General features: G+C 44.2%; 1 protein-coding gene across 13 annotated transcripts in view; it reads right to left on the bottom strand.

Moving 5' to 3' along the window:
* Nucleotides 1-25,829, bottom strand: part of ZNF521 (zinc finger protein 521) — a 796,659-nt gene that overhangs the window by 759,461 nt on the left and 11,369 nt on the right. The window lies entirely within an intron of this gene.

The raw sequence follows: 25,829 nt of genomic DNA, 5'->3' as shown, positions 1-25,829 counted from the left end.
ATAGGTTAACAATAGAATTAAAAATGAAATTACAGATCTATTTTTAAAATCATGCATGGTACCTGAAAATTGTAGGGTGGCAAATATAATGTCAGTTTTTCAGAAAAGTTCCAGAAGTGATTAAAACTATCGTCTGAAGGGTGATGTTGGTGTCATGAAAATAGTAGAGAATATTATAAATAATAGAATTATACACAGGCACTGGGACAACACCAACATGAATTTAGCCAAGAATGTCTAGCCTCGCTAAATCTGCAATATTTTTTAAAGAATTAAACAGGTGGAGGAAGGTGAATTGGTTGAAATAAAAGTATGTGGACTTTGAGAAAGCATTTGACAAAAAAGCACAGTTACTTACCGTAACAGGTGTTATCCAGGGACAGCAGGCAGATATTCTTGACTGATGGGTGACGGCACCGACGGAGCCCCGGTACGGACAATTTTAGAGTGATTGCACTCTAAGAACTTTAGAAAATTCTAGTTAGGCCGCACCGCGCGTGCGCGAGTGCCTTCCCGCCCGACAGAGGCGCGCGGTCCCCAGTTAGGATAAGCCAGCTAAGAAGCCAACCCGGGGAGGTGGGAGGGACGCAAGAATATCTGCCTGCTGTCCCTGGATAACACCTGTTACGGTAAGTAACTGTGCTTTATCCCAGGACAAGCAGGCAGCATATTCTTGACTGATGGGTGACCTCCAAGCTAACAAAAAGAGGGATGGAGGGAAGGTTGGCCATTAGGAAAACAAATTTTGTAAAACAGATTGGCCGAAGTGTCCATCCCGTCTGGAGAATGCATCCAGACAATAGTGAGATGTAAAAGTATGAACTGAGGACCAAGTAGCAGCTTTGCAGATTTCCTCAATGGAAGTTGAACGAAGGAAAGCTACAGATGCTGCCATAGCTCTAATCTTGTGGCCCGTGACAGAACCTTCCAGTGTCAGGCCCGACTGAGCATAACAGAATGAAACGCAAGCAGCCAGCCAATTGGAAAGGGTGCGTTTAGATACAGGATGACCCAACTTGTTAGGATCAAAGGACAAAAACAGTTGAGGGGATGATCTGTGAGGTCTGGTGCGATCAAGATAGTAAGCCAGAGCACGTTTACAATCCAAGGTGTGCAAAGCCTGTTCACCTGGAGTAGAATGAGGCTTAGGGAAAAAAACAGGTAGAACGATGGACTGGTTAAGATGAAACTCAGACACAACCTTAGGAAGGAATTTTGGATGTGTACGGAGGACGACCTTATCATGGTGAAAAACAGTGAAAGGTGGATCAGCCACCAGTGCATGGAGCTCACTGACCCTCCTGGCAGAAGTGAGAGCTATAAGAAAGACCACTTTCCAAGTTAGAAATTTAAAATGCGTTGTGGCCAAAGGCTCGAAAGGAGGTTTCATTAACGCAGAAAGAACCACATTAAGATCCCATACAACAGGAGGGGCCCTAAGAGGTGGCTTCACATTGAAAAGGCCCTTCATGAACCTAGAAACCAAGGGATGAGCTGAGAGAGGTTTTCCATTAATCGGCTCATGAAAAGCTGTAATAGCACTAAGGTGAACTCTTATCGAAGAGGATTTAAGACCAGAGTCAGATAAGGATAAAAGATAGTCCAACACCAGTCCCACTGCTGTAGACATGGGATTATGGTGATGTAAAAGGCACCAGGAAGAAAACCGAGACCACTTTTGTTGGTAACATTGAAGAGTAGATGGTTTTCTGGAGGCATCAATAATAGAACGGACAGGCTGAGAAAGGAGAGAGTGAGCCGAAGTCAGCCCGAGAGATACCAAGCTGTCAGGTGCAGAGACTGTAAGCTGGGATGAAGTAGAGTTTGCTGATGCTGTGTAAGTAGTGAAGGAAACAGTGGAAGAGGTATGGGTTCCCTGGAACTGAGTTGAAGCAGAAGGGAGAACCAATGCTGCCTGGGCCACCGTGGAGCGATGAGAATCATGGTGGCTTGTTCCCTCTTGAGCTTGAATAATGTGTGCAGCATGAGCGGAAGAGGAGGAAATGCATAGAGGAAGAGATTGGTCCAATCCAGGAGAAATGCATCGGGTTCCAGACGGTGAGGGGAGTAAAGTCTGGAGCAAAACAGGGGCAGTTGATGGTTGTGGGGAGCTGCAAAAAGATCCACTTGTGCGGGTCGGAGAGGGATATAGGGCGTGCACACCGCTGACACTTTTTGAAACCCGGTGACGGGGGTATGAAGGGAAAAACTGCTGTAGCAAAATCGAAGCCCGAGGCTTCGATGGTGCCAACAGGCCCCGCCGGGGCAGATCAAAAAAAATGAAAATAAAACGATCTTTTTTTTTTTTTTACAAACGACAATAAAAAAAGAAGGAAAATAAAATATGAAGAGAAAAATACGCGCGAGCGGGAAGGCAAGTGATAAGAAAAAATCTTCCAACAGCCGTTGAAAACACGCGTCTTCTTAGCTCTGCGGAATTAAGAAAACTGGGGACCGCGCGCCTCTGTCGGGCGGGAAGGCACTCGCGCACGCGCGGTGCGGCCTAGCTAGAACTTTCTAAAGTTCTTAGAGTGCAATCACTCTAAAATTGTCCGTACCGGGGCTCCGTCGGTGCCGTCACCCATCAGTCAAGAATATGCTGCCTGCTTGTCCTGGGATAAAATACCTTATGAGAGATTCCTGAGGAAATGAAAAAGTCTTGGGATAGAAGGCAACGTCCTATTGTGGACTGAAAACTAGATAAAAAGATTACATATAAAATGATCAATATTCTCAATGAAGGAAGAACAGTAAAAGATCCAAAGCAATCAGTGCTGGGGCAAATGCTTTTAACATATTTTAAAAATTCCCAGGAAATAACAAGTGAGGTGATCATATTTGCTGATACAAAGTTATTTAGGATTGTTAAATCACAAGAGGAATACAAAACTGGGAGACTGAACATCCAAATGGCAAATGAAAATTTATTTATTTATTTTTTCGGGGGGGGGGAATTCATCAATAGGTGCTTAAGGGGCTGATTCTATAAACAGTGCCTAAATATCAGTCAGCGTCTAAAAAATATGCACCAGCCGCATATCATCACACTTAGGTGCCGCTAGCCACAATTCTGTAAACAATGCTTATGTAAAAACAAGCACCTGAAATGTAGGTGAGGGTTTTAAATAGAGAATGACATGGTGGCTATTACCCACAGCTAGCCCGCCAAAACAGTGAGAGAAAAAAAAGTGGTTGCCGCGGGTACGGGGACAAGGCCATTCACTGCCTCGTGGAGAGATGAATAGCCTTGTCTCCACAGTTAAGGGAGGGAACATGCGTGGTCATCGATCGCGTAGTCCAGCAGCCCCCTCCCTCCTTCCTAACCATCGCCGCCGTCTGGCCATCTCCCTCTCTCCCTTCCCTGGCTATTTTTAATTTTCTCTGAACAAGCAGCCGGAGCCTAGAAGTTGCATGTGGCTGCCGGAAAGTTCTCCGACGCAACTTCCTGTTTCCGGTTGCGTCAGAGGAGAACTTTCCAGCAGCCACACATGACTTTAAGGCTCAGGCTGCTTATTCAGAGAAAATTTTTTAAAAATCACCAGTGATGGTAAGGGGAAGGGAGATGCTCGGACCACGGCAAGCGGGTGGGAGAGGGCTGCTAGACCATACGAAGGGTGCAAGGGGGTGGAGAGGAACAGACGCTGAAGGGAAATGGAGAAGAGAGGGGGAGAAGACACTGAAGGGAACTGGATGCAAGGAGGGGATAAAGAAAAAAAAAAAAAAAAAAAAAGATATGCTGGATTGGGGAGACAGGTACCAGATCTGAGGGGAGGAAAGGAGGAGACAGATACTAAAAACCACCTGGGGAGGGAAGGAGACGGATGCCAGACCAATAGGGGGGGGCGGTGGAGGGAGAAGTGGAAGGGAGAGGCACAGTTAACAGAGCATATGGAAGAGGCAGACAGTGGATGGAAGGAACTGAATGAGGAGAAGATGAGGAAATCAGAAACTAGACAGCAAAGGTAGAAAACAAAAAAATACCTTAGGATAAAATAGTATATTAGTTGTGTTGATAAACATTTATAAACAAAGCCCTGCCAGCTGAAGATCTCTTTCTCTAGTTCAGCAGCCAGAACTTTGATTTATAAAATGACAATTGTACAGAATATTGATTCTTTTTATAAGTTAATAAAATAAGTTCAGTATAAAACTATTTGAGTTGTGTGGATGAGATCAGATGGTTTGCAGGGATAGGATGGGGACCGAGCTCACAGGGACAGGATGGGAACCAGGGACAGTGACAAATTTTGCCCCCAAGTTATTCTCTAGTTTTAAAGGCCTACATTTCAGGCGCCTAAGTTTTTGGAGAATCACAGCAGTGCCTAAGTCACAGTCTGCCCATAAAAATGCCCACTTAAGCTTTAGGCACCGCTAAGTGCCATGCGACACTTTATAGAACAGGATAGGTGCCTAATGCACAATTACATTTTTTCCCCAATTATTGAGCCTATTAAGGGTATTTTGCCAATTAAGTTAGGTGCCTTTTATAGAATCAGCCCCTAAGTGATTTAGTGCACGCTAAATGCCGAGATGCCCATTACATTCCTATGAGCATCTTAGCATTTAATGCTTACTAAATCACTTAGCACCCCTCGATGAATTACACCCTTAGCATCAGCAAATGCAAAGTGATGCACATAAGAAAGAGCAACCAAGGACCAAAAAAGCAATTAGGATGCTAGGATTTATTTTAAAAGGGATGGTTAACAAGACTAAGAATGTTATAATGCCCCTGTATCGTTCCATGGTGCGACCTCATCTGGAGTATTGCGTTCAATTCTGGTCTCCTTATCTCAAGAAAGATATAGTGGCACTAGAAAAGGTTCAAAGAAGAGTGACCAAGTTGATAAAGGGGATGGAATTCCTCTCGTATGAGGAAAGACTAAAAAAGGTTAGGGCTCTTCAGCTTAGAAAAGAGATGGCTGAGGGGAGGATATGATTGAAGTCTACAAAATCCTGAGTGCAGTAAAACGGGTGCAAGTGGATTGATTTTTCACTCTGTTAAAAATTACACAGACTAGGGGACACTCGAAGTTATAGGGAGATACTTTTAAAACCAATTGGAGGAAACTTTTTTTTCACTCAGAGAACAGTTAAGCTCTGGAACGCGTTGCCAGAGGATGAGGTAAGAGCAGATAGCGTTGGTTTTAAGAAAAGTTTGGACAAGTTCCTAGAGGAAAAGTCCATAGTCTATTATTGAGAAAGACACGGGGGAAGCCACTGCTTACCCTGCATTGATAGCATGGAATATTGCTACATCTTGGATTTTGGCCAGGTACTAGTGACCTGGATTGGCCACCATGAGAACAGGCTCCTGGCTTGATGGCCCATTGGTCTGACCCAGTTAGGCTATTCTTATGTTAGGGTTCCACACTAAAGGCTCCTTTTATCAAGCCGCGGTAGCGGGGTTAGCATGCGTGACTTTTAAGCACGCGCTAATCCCCGTGCTGCCCAAAAAACTACCACCTGCTCAAGGCAGGCGTTAGTGGCTAGCATGGCCAGCAGTTTAATGTGCATTAAACTGCTAGAGCGGCTTGATAAAAGGAGCCCTAAGAGTCACCACCAAGGAAAAGGATCTAGGGCAGTGTTTTTCAACCTTTTTTGGGCAAAGGCACACTTGTTTCATGAAAAAAATCACGAGGCACACCACCATAAGAAAATGTTAAAAAATTTAACTCTCTGCCTATATTGACTATATATAAAGTAATTCTCTTGAATAGGAATCAAATAAACACAAAGAAAGTATTTTATAATTACTTTATTATGAAATAAAAATTATAAAATACTTTATTCAGTGCGAAACCTGGGCCTGTTTGGCTGAACACAAAGCTGATATTCTGGCTGGAATGGAAGAAAGACACACACGTAGCTCTTCGTCAACAGCTCTCAGTCTCTCTCTGTATTTGGTTTTTATAGCATACAAAAATAGACAAATATACCCTCCATCCTTTTTATTAAACCACAATAGCAGTTTTTAGCGCAGGGAGCTGCGCTGAATGTCCAGCGCTGCTCTTGACGCTCATAGGCTCCCTGCGCTAAAAACCACTATTGCGGTTTAGTAAAAGGTGACCATATTGTAAAATATAGACAGCAGATATAAATTCAGAACTGTGCATAGTAAGTGAAGGGAAGTTTTCATCTCTGGGAATTTACCCAGTTAACTATTAAGTTATTTGGGCAAATTCCTTTGAAAACTGTGGTAATACTGCCTCCACTTTGCTAAATTTAAAATAAAATCATTTTTCCTACCTTGTCTGGTGATTTCTGGTTGCACTTTCTTCTTCTGACTGTGCATCCAATCTTTCTTCCCTTCTATCAGCCTGTATGCTTTCTCTCCTCCACACCTCATTCCCTCCCCCAACTTTTTCTTCCTCTCTCCCTGACCTTTCTTTCTTTTTTTCTGTTTCTCTTCTTTCCTTCTGTTTCCCTGCCTGCCCCCTTTCTTTCTTTCTCCCTGCCGTTCCCCAAGCCACTGCCACTGCCATCGGGGAACAGGACCCACCAATGGATAACAGGCCCCAAAGCCGACGCCGACGCATGCTCTCCCTGACGTCAATTCTACAATCGGAGAGGAAGTTCCGCCCAGCCAGGCAGCGATTGGCTGGCCCGAACCAGGCAGCGATTGGCTGGCCCGAACTTCCTCTCCGACTGTAGAATTGACGTCGGGGAGAAGAAGACTTATCGGCTCCATAGATTAGATCGCCAAGACAAAGTGAGTCCTGGGTGATCGACTCACTTTGCCTTGGCCCCTGCCTCGGGCCCCCTGTCAGCTCCGGGCCCGGCGGCCCTGCGGCACACCAGGCAACATCTCGCGGCACACTAGTGTGCCGCGGAACAGCGGTTGAAAAACACTGATCTAGGGCATCAATTGTTGATATATTTTAAATCTTCTACTCAATATGCATCAGTGGCCATGAAAGCAAACAGCATATTAGAAATTATTAAGAAAGGAATGGAAAACCAAGAATATCATAACACCTCTATATTGCTCCATGATGTGATCTCACACTGAATACTGTGTACAATTCTGGTCACAACAGCTAAAAAAAAAATAAAAAAATAAAAAAAAGATATAGCTGAACTGAAAAAGGTAGAGAAGGGCAGACAAAATGATAAAGAGGATAAGTTCTCTCCCCCCCCCCCAAACCCCCATGAGAAAAGGCTAAATGTTAGGGCTCTTTAACTTAGAAAAGAGAGGGCTTAAAGGAGATATGATAGAAGTCTATAAAATAAGTAGAATGTAACAGGTAGACACCGATCATTTATTTATTCTTTCCAAATGTACAAGGATTGGGGGGGGGGGAGGAGAATTAAAAAGTCAATTTAAAACAAAAATCTGAGAAAAAAATTAAGTTCTGGAATTCATTGCCAGAAAATGTGATAAAACTGTTAGCATGACAGGGTTTAAAAACAAAACAAAAAAAAAAAAAACACCACTTTGTCAAATTCCTATACAAAAACCTCAAAGAGCTCAGGCAGACTTCAGAAAAATACACAGCACAGAATCTATTTTGGGATTCTGCCAGGTACTTGCAACCTGAATTTGTTGGAAAGAGGATAGTGGGCTCGATGGACCTTCAGTTTGACCCAATATGGTAATGCTTATGTATGTTGCAAAAAAATTTCTGAGGTAGATATTTCACCCATTATCTATTGTCTTTGAGAAATATATCCATAACATTTCCCATGAACACCACTATTTTCTTATAGTACTTCAATTTAATATTAGCTATACCTCAATGAAACCTACCCAAAAGTAGCAGCATAAAAATAGCCCCATCCTCAATCTAAATGACTCTAGGATTAAATAACATAAAGAGAATATCCCAGAGAGCTCTGGCTAACACAAACAGAGGCCAAATGCTATTAATATTAAGCAATCCCTAAATGCAAAACACAGTGCTCTGGCATGCTGAATGCAGTTGACCAAGAATGCAATAAGTTTGAGGTGCTGTTTTTTTCCACTGCTATACTAACCACAATGAGAATAATGGGGTCTCTCTTTTTTCCTCTGCATGGCCTCACTCACCCCAGCCCTAACATCTGTTTTCTTTTACAGTCCCAGACTCACCCAGCATGTCCTTTTGCCAACTACTCTACACCAACACCTCCTTATTCCCAGTCTCTCAACTCCACCCCATAAGTTGGCAGCTTTATCCTTTCCAAGTGCCAGGCTCTCCAGACACTGGTAGTTCTCTCCAGCAGTCAGCTTTGTTAAGAGAAGCAAAGTGTACTGCATGCAGTCTTAATCTCAACTACAGACTCCTCACTTTCAGCACCAATCTAACCACCACCATTAAAGAAACAATATCACCCAAGACAATATCCATTAATGAGAGAAAATATAAAGAAGTTTGTTTATTTTTTGTAGGTAGACTTTTGGTTTACTTTGTGTTTGTAAAATGTTCTGTGAGAACAGTTGTAGAACGCAAGTTTTATATATGAGTTATTTTATATGTTGTTTGTTGATTTCAATTTGATTATGTATGTTTTTATAGAACCTGCTCAGAAATGTGGATGTAGCAGGATATAAATTTTTTAAATAAATAAATAATGCACAACTTATCAAGCTGCAGTAGGGGTTTAACGCGCGGAATACCACACGTTAAACCACCTGCCGTGATAGCCGCTAATGCCTGCATTGAGCAGCCGTTAGTTTTTTAGCCAGCCGTAGGGGTTAGCGCGTGATAAAATGTCCGACGCGCTAACCCCGCTAGCACAGATTGATAAAAGAAGCCCCAAGTAAAACTTCAAAAAGGGTTCAAGAATAGTAGATTCTCTATTATGAGTATCAACATCTTACAAAAGAAAAGTAGAGGAGTAACTTAATGAGCAGTGGACTGAGGATCAGTGAAACCTGGTCCAAGTCACACTGCAGCTCCTTGTGATTTGGGGCAAGTCACTTAAGTTTGTACCTGAGGCAATGGAAGGTTAAAACGCAATTTAGGTGCCAATAGAGCAAACTGATTTCTAGAACATGTAAATTTACGTGTGTGACTTACATCACAAATTGGCATTTATGCACAGATATGCTAGGCACTATTCTACACATCTGGTAAGCTAGTCACATGGCATGTATATTAACACATAGGATGAACCAATGGGCTAAGCATAGGAATTCTATCCAGCAATGCAGTCTAAAAATATTATCATATTGCCAGGTGCACCTAGTCCTGCCAGTTTATGCATGTCATTTACCTGGTGCATGAGTTGCTATGACTAAGTTTTAGCATGCTAAAATGGCTTTCTAATACTTAATGCTGTTATTTAACTGGCACCAAGTAAGCTTCTTTGTCATGCCTGCTGTATAATGCAACTTTACAGAATTGCCCCCTTACATTGTAAGCCCTCTGGCAACAATGAAATATTCAGCATAGCAGAATATAGCTTGCTTTGAGCTGCATGCTAAATCTAAATAAAGTAAATAGTCATAACAGAATGAAAAGTACATAAGGTTGACATTAAAACATCAACATACTAAAACCTATGAAAAGTGTCATGGGTTAGTGGCCCTTTTCAGCCAAAAATGGAAATAAGCCCCTGACACATCTGCATCAATAGCTAATTTACTAGAACATGCCCCTCTTTGTATGGTGCATTTGTCTGAAGGACCGTGTCAGCCCCCACCCCCATTCCCAGAAGGCCTCAGATCAACAGTTGGCCAGTGAGGCATTATCCTTACCTCTCCACTCCTAGTAAACTGGCCCTTTCTAAAAAAATAATTGCATTTTTGTTATTAACCCAAACACAAACTACAACCTATAAATGGTAAGTACAAAAAATTGGACTGCCTTCCCTCAGTTGTGACTTTGGATTCTGGGATGTCTTTATAGATTGAATTTTCCTCCAAGATATTAGGTATTCTTATAGACCAGCGGTCTCAAATTCACGGGCCGCAAGCAGCCCTCCAGGGACTATTTTGCAGCCCGCGGTCTGTCCTCTCCACTTCACAAGTTTTCCGATTGTGGAGAGGACAATCGCGTACAGACCGCGACTGCTGTAATTGACTTGCGTCTCTCTGAAGGGAATGTCGGCAAATGGTTCCCGGCTCGCCTAAAGCAGGATCCCCGACCTGCTTCCCTTCCCACTGCCCTCCCCCAAGCCACCGCAATCTGGGAAAAGGCCAGCGCTGAGGTCTTAGCTCTCCCTGCTTATCTTCCCCAGCGTGGAGCTGACCAATTCTCACCACCCGACGTCAATTCTTACTACATTACAGTAATCCAACCAGACCAATATAACTGATTGACCCAAGACAGAAAAATGCTATTGATGGAAAAACGCTCTAACTTTCCTCAGCATACGAAGACTAAAAAAGCACTTCTTTACAAGGGAATTTATCTGGTCCTTGAAAGTAAGCAAAGAGTCCATAACAGTGGTTTCAAACTCAAACCCTTAGTGGGGCCACATTTTGGATTTGTAGGTAGTTGGAGGGCCGCAGAAAAAATAGTTAATGTCTTATTAAAGAAATGACAACTTTGCATCAACTATTTTTTCTGCGGCCCTCCAAGTACCCTATTTTTTCTGCAGCCCTCACATTTAAAGTTTAATATCTTTCCTTTCTCAAAACCGACACATTTCAATCACTATACTGAAAATAAAATCATTTTCCCTATCTTTGTTGGCTGGTGACTTTATTTTTCTGTGCTTTAAACTATGTTTCCAGGACCTTCTTGTCCTTTGACTGTTTTTCTCTCCGTCCCTATTTCCATGGTCTGATATTTCTTTCTATCCTTTCTGGCATCTGTCTCCTTCCCTCCCCCAGCTCTCTCTCTCTCTCTCTCTGCCCCCTTTCTGTCTGTGTCAATTCTGCCATCCGAGAGGTTGACGAAATGGACTCTAAAGATCCATCTGAAAATTGTGGCCTTGGAAGTGGAAGCACACCGCCTAACCAAATGAGTCAGCACAAACAAATGGTCAGAGAGACTAAACTCGTTAGTGACCTCCAGATAACGCAGAAGAACTCTGTGTACATCCAGTTTCTTCAACAGGCGATCTTGTGTCCTGGAACCAGTAGGCTGAAAGGCAGGTAAACGCACTTCCTAACTAACATGGAAAGCCAAAACCACCTTCAGCAGGAAGGAAGGAACCATCCGAAGGGAAACCCCAGTCTCCGAGATACGGAGAAACGGTTCTCTGCAAAAGTGAGCCCATAGTTCTGTTTGCACCGAAGTAATGACAACCAGAACGGTCTTGAGCATCAAATCCAAAGAGGGAAGCCTCTCAAAGAGTCTCAAGAGCCTTGGTAAGGCCAGACAGCACCAGGTTAAGGTCCCATGAAGGGAAAGGTTGCTTAATTGACAGTCTGACACATAGAGCCCCCTTCAGAAATCTAGCGGCATTAGGATGAGACGCCAATGAGGTCCGAAGAACCTAGGATGTAAAAGACAGCCCGGTCACCTGAACTCTAAGAGATGCCACAGTGAGGCCTTTATACAGGCCAGTCTGAAGAAAGGTGACAATCAGCAAGGTCAGAGCTGAATAAGGGTCCACCTGGGCACACCAATGTTGGAAGGCCTTCCACACATTGGCGTAAGCAGAAACTGTGAATAACTTCTTGAGAAGAGTATCAATAAGCATAGGAGAATATCCTTTGTGCTCTAAGGCTGTGCGCTCAAGAGCCATGCCGTAAGAGCAAAGTGACCCAGATCCTCCATGCAGATTGGACCCTGTGTGAGTAGGTCCGGATGGGTGCCCTACTGAAGGCTGTGATCCCTGCGCAGACGCATCAGATCTGCTTATCACGCTCTGCGAGGCCAATCTGGAGCCACCAGAATGACGTGGCCCGAATGGACCGCGATCCGCCGAATGACCCAGCCTATCATTGGCCAAGGAGGAAAGATATACAGGAGAATTTCCTGAGGCCACTGCTGCACCAGAGCATCGAGCCCCTTGCTTCCAGGCTCAGATCTTTGACTGAAGAAAATGATCTGCTTTCTTGTTGCTCACCATGGCCATTAGGTTGAAGCATGGCTAACCCCAGTGCCGCACTATGGCTCAGAACATTCCTGCGGACAGAGTCCACTTGTCCAGATCTAGAGTATGTCTGTTGCGGAAATCTGCCAGAACATTGTTAACTCCCTTCACATGGGCTGCCGTCAGTGCTAGAAAGTGATGTTCCGCCCCAAAGAAAAAGGCAGGCAGGCTTCTTGAACCAGAGGAGTGCTTTTGGTCCCTCCATGGTAATTGACATAGGTTACTGCCATCACATTGTCAGAGAAGACCCTGACTGCTTGGCCCTCTAGAGTCTATCTTATCAAAGCTAGCCGAATGGCTCTAATCTCCAACCAGTTGATTGACCATTTCTGCTGAGAAAGCATCCAACACCACTGAACAGGACAACGATTGCACTGGGCTCCCCAGCCCCAAAAGGTTGGCATCTGTCATCACCACAATCCAGGAGGCAATTTACAGCGGTATGCCCCTGCAAAGCGACTGTGGGAGAAGCCACCAGTCCATGCTCACTCGAGCTTCCAGAGTTCAAGGAAGACAGGCCTGAAAGCATCACTGTGCAGAGCCCAGCGAGAGAGTAAAGAATGCTGAAAAGGATATATGTGCGCCCTTGCCTAAGGAACCACATCCAAAGTGGCAACCATGGATCTTAGAACTTGAAGATAGTCCCACGCTGGCTGCTCTAGAAGGGAAGAAATCTGGGCACACAGTTTTTGCCTGCAGACTTCTGGTAAATAGATGCGGCTCACAGCCGTGTCGAAGAGGACTCCTAGATATTCCAGAAACTGCATGGGTGTCATAATTGCTCTTTTTGAAGTTGACAATCCACCCTAGGTCCTCCAGCACCTGGAGCACCTGTTCCACCATGTGCCGTTCCTCAGACAAGGAACTCTGATCAGCCAGTCATCTAAGTAAGGGTGAATCTGGAGACCCATTTTCTGCAGGTATGCCACCACAACCACCATCACCTTTGTGAAGGTCTGAGGCAGTGCCGCCAGCCCAAAAGGCAGAGCCAACAATTGGTAATGTTGATCCAGAACACGAAACCACAAAAATTTGTAGTGGGCCGGTAAAATAGGAATGTGCAAGTACGCCTCTGAGATCCAGAGAGGCAAGATACGTTCCTGGGGCCAGGAGCGGAAGGGTTATTTCCTACTGGGGCCAGGAGGAGGGGGGTCATTTCCTACTACAATGATCAAATGCACTGTCTTCATTCACTTGCTGAAGATTCAGAATAGGACTCCAATCTTCGGAGCCTTTCTTTGTCACGATAAAGTATACGGAGTTCAGTCGACACCAGCTCTATAGCTTGAATATCCAGCAAGCGCTGAATGGTGGCTTGAACCTTGAGTGCTTTGTCTGGGAGCCCTGAAGGAGAGTCCACAAAACAATCTGTCATAGGCCTGGCAAACTCCAGTTTGTAGCCCGACTGAATAATGCCCAAGACCCACTGGTCAGACATAATGTGAATCCGGGCAGGAAGAAATGCCAAGAACCTCCCCCTTATCTGTAGAGGGGCATCCCTCAACCTGGGATCATTGTGCCTTTTTGGCGGAGGGCGCAGCATGGGAGGTGGAAGGCTGGGAATGCCTGTAGCTAGCATGTCATTGTCGGGAGTCCTGTGAAAATCTCTGTGACATGGCACTTGTATACGATCGGGATTGCCTTGAGCCATGAAAATTAGAGCAACCATAACCTCTAGAGGTCCTGGGTCTGCTATCATGCAGAGTCTTAGGACGATGGTCCATCACAGAAGTCGTCCAAATCTTTACACAAGAACATAAGAATTGCCGCTGCTGGGTCCATCGTGCCCAGCAATCCGCTCCCGCGGTGGCACTTAGGTACAAGACCAGTGCCCTAATTGAGTCTAGCCTTACCTGCTTATGTTCTGGTTCAGGAGGAACTTGTCTAACTTTGTCTTGAATCCCCTATAACAGCCTCCGGAAGAACTTCCTTACGTTTGTACGGAATCTAACCCTTTTAACTTTAGAGAGTGCCCTCTCGTCCTCTCTACCTTGTTTATAAATCTTTATTAATTTTTCAAAGCTAAGAAAAGTGCAAAACAATATACATACATATAATAAGCACTTATAATCAATCAATGATAATACAGAAAAATAAAAAACCCTCCCCCTTAAGTTTCAAGTTTGTTTATTTTTGATATACCGTCTATCAAAACAAATATCTAAACAGTGTACAATATTAAAAAAAATTGTAGAAAACTGTTAAAATGGGTAAATAAAAACAATATTTTATCATATATTAAAATACTAGGCAAATTCACATTAACGTACATGAGACAAAAGGGAAGTTGGGAAGGGAGAAGTTGTTTAAAATACATCAAAGTAAAATTAATAAAAAAGGAAGGTAAAGGGGAGTGGCAAGACATTAGGAAGGGGATCGCTTCAGAAGAAGCGTTTGATGTTTCAGAGCTTCACAGAAATTAGAGGTTTGAAAAGCGGAACCTGGTACTAAATAGTAAAGGCATCTTTAAAGAGAAAAGTTTTGAACTTGGTTTAAAATTTTTCAAGCGAATGCTCTAATCAAACATCTAATGGGAGGGCATTTCACAAAGAGGGGGCAGTAACTGAAAAAATTGATTTATGAGTAGTATCGTAAAACAGTTCGCATTTTGGAAAGTAGGTTTTGATTGTTAGATCGGAGGGTCCTTGATGAGTATGGGATCAAAAGTTTATTTATAAATGCTGGTTGGTTAGAGTTTTTTGTTTTAAAGGTGAGGAGTATTATTTTATAGGTGAAACGATGAGTGATAAGTATCCAATGTGCTTTACAGAGGAGAGCGACGTGGTCAAATTTTTTTGCATGATAAGATTAATTTGACAGCAGTATTTTGCAATAGTTGTAGATGGCGGAGTTCTTTTTGGATTATACCTTGATAAAGGGCACTGCAGTAATCTATGGTTGAAATTACAAGAGAGTGAATCAGAATACTGAGGGGAGGGAATCAAGAAAAGAAGAGATAGAGCAGATGAGCCTAAGCTTATGAAAACATTTCTACATAACTGCACTATTTGTTGGTGAAAGGTGAGGTCCTTGTCTAAAATGACTCCGAGAAGTTTGACTTTACTATCCCTTTGAATTGAGGAGGAATCAATACAGATAGGTAGACATAAATGTTCATGTGGAGAGAGCGAGAAAAGGACAGTAGTAGTTTTAAGGATGTTCAGTGAAAGTTTGTTATGCCAAAGCCAAAAGCTGATTTTATTGAGTTTTTGATTGATTTCTGTTATTTCATCAGGTGATGTGGGATTTAAGGGGTGGAGAAGTTGGATATCATCGGCATATGTAAATACAGTGGAACCTATAGATTGGGCCAAAGTAAGCAATGGTGTAAAAAATATATTAAAAAGAAGGGGAGAAAGAATTGAGCGACTCCATAGCTTTGGTAAATGGTGGAAGAAATAGAGTCATTGTAACTGACTTTATAGTTTTGATCCTGAAAATAAGAAAACCATTGCAGAACTGTACCAGAGATACTGATGGATTCTAATCGTGTAAGGAATAGGGAATGATTAATTGTGTCAAAAAGCCGATATAAGGTCTAAGGAAATCAGAATGGAGGATTTACGATGGTCTTTAAAGTAGTGGATTCAGGTTGTTAAACCGATGAGAGAAAGATCAGTAGAGTGATTTTTCCGAAAACCTGTTTGGTAGGGGTGCAGAGCGTTAGTTTTTTTTCCGCAAAATTGGACTGTTGATTGAAGACCAGTTTTTCAATTATTTTAGCTAGAAAAGGTAAGTTAACGATAGGACGGTAATTATCGATTTGATTTTCAGATATGTTTATTTGTTTAAGTTTTGGAAATACAAGAGCGGATTTCCAAGAAAGCGGTATATAGCTGGTGGAAAGGCTTTTATTAATCATGTCAAGTATAAATGGACCAAAAATATTGAAATGATTTTTAAGGATAGTAGGAGGTAAATTTTCTAAAGAGTTATTCCTTGGGTTTAGTCCCCGAGTTATAGTCTTCAGCTCATCAAGTGTAGGTAGACAGAAAACAGAAAAAGAACTGAAGGGAAGTGAATATTTTTGGGTTACAATTTTTCTATCAGGGAACAAAAACAAATAAGAGATATCCCCTCTCCCACCCTCCCCTGGATGTGTGTGCTAAAACAACGGTAAAATAAAAAAAGACAACTATAATGAATCCACAAAAGACGTCAAATGGACCCCAAACTAACTTAAATATCTTATTGTGCCCCAGCATGTCAGCGTTCATCTTTTCATACTTATAACATAGGCATATATTCGCCCACCAAAAAGCAAAACTAAGGCGATTGCAGTTTTTCCAATTGCGATTAATCATTTCCATGGCTATTCCAGTCATAGTAAGGAAAAGCCAACATTTATATCGGTCCAATGGAGGTTTACTATGCAATATCATCCCAAATCATATGTCAATGGAATCGATGATTCAAGTATGGTATTAATCTGACCTCCAGAAGTTGAGTTTCAAAGGACAATAGAACAACAAATGATCCAGTGTCCCTATGTCTAGATGACAGTACCAGCCTCTATTAGACTTAGAACTATCTAACTTTTGTACTCTATCAGGGGTCCACAAAGATCTGTGTAACAAGAAAAACCAAGTTTGTCTCAAAGAAGCTGACGCTATACACCTCATCCTCCAAGTCCAAATCCGTGGCCATTGAGAAGCAGAAATCTGCTGCTAAATCTCAATGCTTCAAATGTCTCTCAGACTAGTTTTTGGTTTTTTGTTCAAATATTCTGATATTATTTTATACCACTGGGCAGCCTGATGTCCTAGGAAATCTGTCTGGAAGCATAGGCCTGGCAAACTATACTGATCTTTTAAATTTTGCCAATCAGGGAACCCCTTCTGAATGGCTTGCTGCAACTGCAACTTGAGACTTTGCTATGCCAAATGATTGTTGCAGTTGTGAAAAAAGGGAAGTCTTGCCAAAGTAGCCTTGAAAGTGGAATCACCAGCTCATTGTCTGATCCAGAGCAACCTGCAAGCAGAGCTGGAGTATGCCGACACCTTTGTCAAAACTTGCATAAGATCATACAATGCACCAGCAATATAATTAAGGTGACCATACGTCCCATTTTGAACGGGACAGTCCCGTTTTCGGATCCCCTGTCCCGTTGTCCCCACACACAGTTTCGAGATGCCAAAATATTCCGTTTTCAGGGACAGTGGGACAGGCGATCACTTCCTGTCCCTCCCCTACCGCACCAAAAAAAAAACAAAAGCCTCCCTCCAGGCCCGATTTAAACTTCTCCCCTGGTCCACCGCCGCTGCTCCTCTGCTGCCACTACTCGCACCCAGAAGCCTTTTTCCCGACGTCAATTCCGACGTCAGAGAGGACGTTCTGGGCCAGCCAATTGCTGCCTGGCTAGCCCAGAATGTCCTCCCCGACGTCAGAATTGACGTCGGGAAGAAGGTTTCCGGGTGCGAGTAGTGGCAGCAGATGAGCAGCGGCGGTGGACCGGGGAGGAAATTTAAATCGGGCCTGGAGGGAGGCTTTTGTTTTCCGGAGGGGAGAAAGGAGGTAGGCAGGCAGGCTGGCTGGCTAGCTCTGGGGGAGGGATGTAGGTAGGCAGGCTCTGGGGGAGGCAGGCAGGCTGGCTCTGGGGGAGGTAGGCAGGTAGACTGGCTGACTTTGGGGGGGGAGACAGGCAGACTGGCTTTGTGGGAGGTAGGCCGGCAGGCTTTTTGGGAGGGGGTGGGACAAACACTAGAAGGCAGTGAGGGGACATAGGAAGGAGGGATGAAGGAAGGAGAGAAAACGGCAGAGAAGGGGGGTTGTAAGTAGAAGAAAGACTAGAGAGATAAAGGCCTGGACCAAAGGGGAAAGACAGGAGGCAGAAGCAGGACTTTGGGAGGTGCAGACAGAGGGGGAGAGCCCCTGAGGAAGAGCAGAGAGAGGCAAGATCATAACAGAGGAGGGAGAGAGGGAGTTCTGGAACAAAGATACAAAGGAGAACTGACACTGGATCTGGGGACACTAAGGACATAGGAAGGAGGCACTGGGGGCACTAAGGACATAGGAAGGAGGCGCTGGGGGCACTAAGGACATAGGAAGGAAGGAGGGAGGGAATAGAAAGGGACAATTGTTGGGCCTGAGTGCAGAAAGAAATAAAAGATAGGATGCACAGTCAGAAGGAAACGCAACCAGAGACTCATGAATTCACCAGACAGCAATTTAGTGATAAAAATGTGTCAGTTTTGAGAATTTATATCTTCTGTCTATATTTTGCACTATATTTGTCTATTTTTCTATAGTTACTGAGGTGACATCGTTGAAAACCCACCCAAATATAAATGATAATTAACATTTTCTCTGCGTATAGGGTGCTTTGTGTTTTTTTAAATTTTATGGTTACCATTATGAGATAATAAGATATTGTGTGTACATGAAAAATGAATGGAAGAAATTGGGGGCGGGGCTGAATATTAATAGATGTCCCGTTTTGATGAAAAAATAAATGGTCACATTAAATATAATCTGTCCTAGCTAAAAGAAGTGTGCACAGTCGAGAAAGGAGACACAAAGGACATTGCCGAAGCAACTTTGATGCCTTTAGTAGTTGCATCAAAGAGTTTCTGGAGGACCACATCCACACGGCGGTTCTGCATATCCTTTAGCACCACACCACCTTTACTGGGTAGAGAAGTGCATTTAGTCACCTGTGCAACCAAAGAATCTACCCTGGGCTGACCCAAAAGCTGCTAACACTTCTGTACCAGAGGATACAAGCGTGACACGACTCTGGCAATTTTAAGAGCATCTTCCAGAGTGTTATACTGCTCCAAGACCAGAACACTCATATCAAGGTTGCCAGAGAAAGGTAGCAGACTGAGCGCACACCACAAAGTAGATGGAAATGGCTGAGTGACAAAATTCAACTCTTGCAAAGATTCAGAAATAAGGTCCGGTAAAACTGCAGACTTAAAATAAGCACGGGATTGTGGGATCATCTCCAGGTTCCAAAACCCCAGATGGATCCACACAACAAGCATACAGTCCCTGATCTACCGCCCCGGGAAGCACTGCACCTGCAAATAAGGAGTCAGCAAGCGAGTCATCCGCATCAGGATCTACCAGATCAGGATCAGGCAGTGCAAGAACAGCGGCAGGCTGAATCAAGGACATGGCCAAAGGAGCAACACCACTGAGACACGCCGTGGAGGCAGATTGAGACTGTGCAGGGAGAGAATGCCTGTTCTGAAACTCATTCCACAAAACTTTCATTAAGTCTAAAAAAAGAGTCCGGCTCCTGGGGCGTAAAGCCAACCTTAGAGAACTTAACTTTGCATTTCTTAGGCTACGGAGGGTCCGCAGCCAGGCTTATGGAACTAACAGCTATGCCAAGCCTCGAAAGTAAAGACGGCTGCCCCGTCAAGCTAGCTGAGCATTTAGTCACCTGCTTCAGAAGGGGAGAGGCTAAGCTCAATGTCAAAGATGCTCTAAAAGCACTAAATTTGCACAATAATGGCAAGAATCCACATGAAGAGAGCCCTAGGACACCATCCCAACAAGTTTCTAGGTAATATTTGCAGTTTTAGAGAAGGATGCTTTAGGAAAAAAGATTGCTAAAAATCCAAGATGGCTGCCATCAAGAAATTGGCATCAAATTTGCATTATTTTTTATACTTTCCAAACACATAAAATCTGTGATTTTAGGATTTTTCAGGTGGGGGGAATACAGGGAAACATGTAGAAACACTGAAAACCCCACTTTTCCAACCTCCAAGTCACCTCACAAGTATGTACTTACTGTGACCTGTCTGAAGATCTGTTGACTGCCTCAGCTCTCTAACAGTAGCTAGGTGAGAGAATCACTGCCTCATGCTGGGAATGCCTCTGGAAAACTGATCTTTGGGCGACCAATCAGAGCCCATGCCTGACTGCACCTCGTTCCCTGCGGACCAACGGATGGGCACCAGGACAGGCGGAGGAGAGAAAATGCAGCCACCACCCTGTGAAACCGCCCAGTCTCCTAAGGGTGCCCAACAGCCTGCACTTGACCCCTGGTGAACAGTAGGCGAGATCACTTCAGGTACAGCCCTAAGCTCCAAAGAAAACTATGCAGGCTAGCTAACAGGTACCCATTGAGATCAGCCTGTCAGCTACAGACTGAAATTTGTGTGTTCACAAAGTGAGTAGAGTTGAAAAAATGCTCCAAGCACTAAAGTCCCTGAAATAGGGACAAAAAAATACACCGAATAAAATAATAAAATGGGGAGAGCAGAACAAACACTCCTGCAGGCACACTTGCAGGTGGCGCTAAGGAGCCCAGTGAAGTACAGTGGAGGCAAAAGGAAAAATCTGGAGTGGATTCATTCTTAAGATGCATGCGGCTATGGGATATTGGCCATCTGTCTAGAATGTCTCACCTATTGCATGGAAAATGTTTATCTTTCTTGAAATATAAAGCTTATGGAATTGTTTTTTATTTTCTGGGTCTACCGTATTTTCACGCATAACGCGCGCGTTATACGTGTTTTTACAAACCGTGCATAGCCTTGCGCGGTATACGCATGAGCGCGTTATATAAAATTTTTTTTTACATAGTTCCCCCCCCCCACGCACCCCCACCCCGAAGAACCGCTCGCACGCACTCCCACCCGCACCCTGAAGGACCGCTCGCACCCCCACAACCTCCCGAACCCCCCCATCATGTAGAAGCTCCTACCAGTGTCCTGCTGCTTCCTCTTCCGGCGGTTCGCCCTTTCTCTAACGTCAAGCCCTCTTGCTCCGCCGACTCCCCGACACGATCGGGGCAAGAGGGAGCTCAAGCTCTCTTGCCCCAATCAACCGCGGCACCCCCGACACGATCGGGGCAAGAGGGAGCTCAAGCCCTCTTGCCCCTGCCAACGGCGGCACCCCCGACACAATCGGGGCAAGAGGGAGCTCAAGCCCTCTTGCCCCCCGACACGATCGGGGCAAAAGGGATCCCAAGCCCTCTTGCCCCGCCGACTCCCCAACTCCCCGACAATATCGGGCCAGGAGGGAGCCCAAACCCTCCTGGCCACGGCGACCCCCTACCCTCACCCCGCATTACATTATGGGCAGGAGGGATCCCAGGCCCTCCTACCCTCGACGCAAACCCCCCTCCCCCCAACGACCGCCCCCCCAAAGAACCTCCGACCGCACCCCCCAGCCGACCCGCGACCCCCCTGGCCGACTCCCACGACACCCCCACCCCCCTTCCCTATACCTTTGTGTTGTTGGCCGGACAGACGGGAGCCAAACCCGCCTGTCCGGCAGGCAGCCAACGACGGAATGAGGCCGGATTGGCCCATCCGTCCCAAAGCTCCGCCTACTGGTGGAGCCTAAGGCGCCTGGGCCAATCAGAATAGGCCCGGGAGCCTTAGGTCCCTCCTGGGGGCGGGGCCTTTGGCACATGGTCGGGTTGGGCCAGGAGGGACCTAAGGCTCCCTGGCCTATTCTGATTGGCCCAGGCGCCTTAGGCCCCACCAATAGGCGGAGCTTTGGGACGGATGGGCCAATCCGGCCTCATTCCGTCGTTGGCTGCCTGCCAGACAGGCGGGTTTGGCTCCCGTCTGTCCAGCCAACTACACAAAGGTACAGGGAAGGGGGTGGGGGGGTTGGCCAGGGGGGGGGGGCGCAGGTCGGCTGGGGGGGCGGGCGGAGGTTATTTGGGGGGGGCGGGCGGTGGGGGGAGGGGGGTTTGCGTCGAGGGCAGGAGGGCCTGGGATCCCTCCTGCCGTAATGTAGTGCGGGGTGGGGGTAGGGGTCGCCGTGGCCAGGAGGGTTTGGGCTCCCTCCTGGCCCGATATTGTCGGGGAGTTGGGGAGTCAGCGGGGCAAGAGGGCTTGGGCTCCCTTTTGCCCCGATCGTGTCGGGGGGGCAAGAGGGCTTGAGCTCCCTCTTGGCCCGATCGTGTCGGGGGTGCCGCGGTTGGCTGGGGCAAGAGGTCTTGAGCTCCCTCTTGCCCCGATCGTGTCGGGGAGTTGGGGAGTCGGTGGGGCAAGAGGGCTTGGACTCCCTTTTGCCCCGATCGTGTCGGGGGGCAAGAGGGCTTGAGCTCCCTCTTGCCCCGATCGTGTCGGGGGTGCCGCGGTTGGCTGGGGCAAGAGGGCTTGAGCTCCCTCTTGCCCCGATCATGTCGGGGAGTCGGCGGGGCAAGAGGGATTGACGTTAGAGAAAGGGCGAACCGCTGGAAGAGGAAGCAGCGCAGGCGCAGGGCTCACGGAAGGGCCGGGACCGCCAAGAGAAAGCAGCAGGACACCGGTAGGAGCTTCTACATGATGGGGGGGGGGGTCGGGAGGTTGTGGGGGTGCGAGCGGTCCTTCAGGGTGGGGGTGCGGGTGGGAGTGCGTGTGAGCGGTCCTTCGGGCAGGGGGTGCGAGCGGTCCAGCGGGGGGTGAATCGGATGTGGGGGGGGCATCAGGCTTTCAGGGTGGGGACAGGACTTCAAGGGGGAGAGGAGAGTCGGGGCGGGCAAAAGGAGAGTCGGGGCGGGCGAAAGGAGAGTCGGCCAGCATGCGCGGTATACGGGTGTGCGCGGTATATAAAAATTTCTGTACATAAATTTGTGTTTTCTGCGCGCTATACCCGTGTGCGCGTTTTACACGGGTGCGCGTTATCTACTTGAAAATACGGTATATGCTAATAGTACCTCAACATAAGTAGTGGTATCTTAATTTATAACATTTTATTGAAGAAATCCAGTAAATATACAATATAATAAAATAAGTCATTACATTAAAATTCATCATATTAATTTCCATCAAATGTCTTTTCATTTCTTCAAAATATATTTCCAAAATTACCCATTACATCTCTCAATACCCTCCCCCTATTTACCTCTCCCCCCCATAATTTTTAATTATAACATTGTAATAAATGAATTAAACAAAATACAATTAAAATAATTCCACATATATTACTATCATCCCCCTATTACCACCCCAACCCTAGAATGAAAGGTGACATCAATTACCAAATACTAAAAATGCAAAGAACGATTCCAAAATTTCAATGTAAAGTATTAAGAATCATACTTCTTGCTCTAGAGGATAATTTTTGTATATAAAGGTCCAGATTTTCAAAAATAACCGAGTTCTTCTAGGAAATTTACGAACCTTCCAAACCTCAAATAAAATTAAACGATGAAATTGATTCCTCCAATGCCAATAACTAGGCGAATCTTTCTGTAACCAGTATTGCAAAATGCATTTATGACTAATCATACATGCCTTTTGAAATAGAATACTTCTTCCCTGACCAAAAACCCCACAAGCTGCAGCTTTACCAAATATCACCCCCCTTGGAGATTCCACCAACTGACAATTCCATAATGATCCTAAAAATAATACGATGGCAGACCAGAAAGATTTAATAAGATGACATTTCCACAATGCATGAGATAAAGTACTCAGATCTTTCTCACATTTGATACAAATAGGAAAATTAACTAAACCTGCATGAAATGCTTGTACCTGTGAGAAATACGCCCTATGCAAAACTCTATATGTACATTCTCTCCAAACATATCCCATAATAATTTTAGGCAAACGATGAATGGCTTGACTAAAATTGTGAAGTGACAATTGAATCCCTAATTCATCACACCATTTTTGTATAATACTTTCATATGTTCTATTTGGAATCAAGCATCACCACAACTTATGCAACAAAGATACAGAGATAGGAGACTCAAAAAAATTTATAAATCTTTCACGAACACCCAATGAAAGACCCCCTCTTCTTATTTGACTCACGTAATGTTGTAATTGCATACAAAGACCCTGGCCCATTTCCAACAATCAAGGATAGTTCTGGAAATCTCCTCAACCTCCCTGACTCATCCAAAATCTGAACAATAAACTTAACCCCTTTATTTGCCCAAGATCTAAAAATGACATTAGTCTTACCCAGAATAAAATCTCCATTTCCCTGAATAGGCAAAAAATCTATAACAACCTGATGATAATCCCATAATTTCAATAATTTATTCCACACTGATCTTAAGTGAGAACTTGTGATACAGACTGTACTGCCTTTTCCTTGAAATTAAAATTTTATTTAGTAAATTGAGAAAGAAAAATTATACTATGGATTCATGAAGATGACAAAGCGGAGAAGCTATCCCATTTATGGACAGTTAGGTTGGAGACTAAAGCCAATATCAATTCTATTTTTTTTATTCATTCCCATTTATCAGTTACATATCTTCAAAAAGCATTACTGTTGGCAAGGCAACTTGATGTGCTCACCACACTGTCTGATCTCTCTTGTCCTAGGGGACAAGTTCTAACTTTTTCCTTCCTGAAGGAGGCTCATGTCAGTTTGTGCTACCAATTGATCCTTTTCATTTTTCCTATATCCCTTGATCTTTGTATGGCTGCACCAAGCCTTGCAGAATTCTTGCCTTACATATAATAATATAAAGTTTGGATCATTCCAGTAAATAATTAAAACAGAATTAGAATATTATTCCCAAATCATTCAAGATGTTTTAAATTCAGTAGAATTCTGGCAGTTATGCTTTCATTACTGCTAATCAATCACAAAAATGGCTAAAACGTAACTCAAGTGATCAATTGCTTTTTACCTCATACAGATCATGCTGAAACCTCTTTAAATATATCACACGTGGGGAATCTCAGAACGCCACCCTGACATATGCGGTTCAGTGCGGCAGCACTCCTCATTGGCTCTACCCAATCCTGTGATATTGTACCATTATAAATATTTTTTGTGATTTTTTTGTATAATATAAATATTGTTTTATGATTTTTTAATTACATATATAAATATAGTTTCAGAGTGAATTTCATACAAATCACTCAGTTCCATTACTCAATTTCATTCAATAGAATTCTTTTGTATTCAATATCTTTGGATTCAATATCTCTTATTCAATTTCTCTTATAATTTTCTTTGCACTTTTCAATTCCCATTAACGCTAAGGAATACTACTTAACTTTGTTGTTGTCACACTGATCCCCACCTAAGTGTAACAACAACATAAAGTTAAGTAGTATTCCTTAGCGTTAATGGGAATTGAAAAGTGCAAAGAAAGTTATAAGAGAAATTGAATAAGAGATATCGAATCCAAAGATATTGAATGAAAAAGAATTCTATTGAATGAAATTGAGTAATGGAACTGAGTGATTTGTATGAAAGTCACCCAGTTTCAAACTATATTTATATACTGTATAATAAAAATATCATAAAATAATAATATTTATAATATTAAAAAAAAAATCACAAAAAAGATTTATAATTAATAGTACAATATCACACGATTGGGTAGAGCCAGTGAGGAGTGCTGCCACACTTTACCGCATATGTCAGGGTGGCATTCTGAGACTCCCCACGTGTGTATATGTAAAGAGGTTTTAGCATGATCTATATGAGGTAAAAAGCTATTGTTCTTTACTGCTAAGCATATACAGGATCGGGCTTTATGTCCTTAACAAAGAGGAAGAGAAGGAGTAAGAGAATACGGTGAGTGTACAAGAGGCATTGGTAGTAATGGTGGGAGGGAGGGGGAGGTGCCACAGTCTAGATCAGACATGAGTCCTTGAAGGCCGGAATCCAATCGGGTTTTCAGTATTTCCCCAATGAATATGCATGAGATCTATTTGCATGCACTGCTTTCAATGCATATTCATTGGGGAAATCCTGAAAACCCAATTGGATTCCGGCCCTCGAGGAACGGAGTTGCCCATGTCTGATCTAGATGCATACAGAAAGAGTGAGGATGGCTGGAAGAGAAGCAGAAAGTGTTGAAGCTGAAGAGCTGAGAAGAAAGTGAAGGATAGAAGCGAGAGTGAGGTGGTGAATTCAAAGAGTGGCATGGAGGGGAGCTGCATGGTTTTGGGTGAAGAGAGAGACTGGGAAAAGTCAGCATT

This window comes from Geotrypetes seraphini, chromosome 2 (genome assembly GCF_902459505.1).
Source record: "Geotrypetes seraphini chromosome 2, aGeoSer1.1, whole genome shotgun sequence".
NCBI classification, from domain to species: Eukaryota; Metazoa; Chordata; class Amphibia; order Gymnophiona; family Dermophiidae; genus Geotrypetes; species Geotrypetes seraphini.
This window is presented reverse-complemented; position numbering and strand designations above follow the sequence as displayed.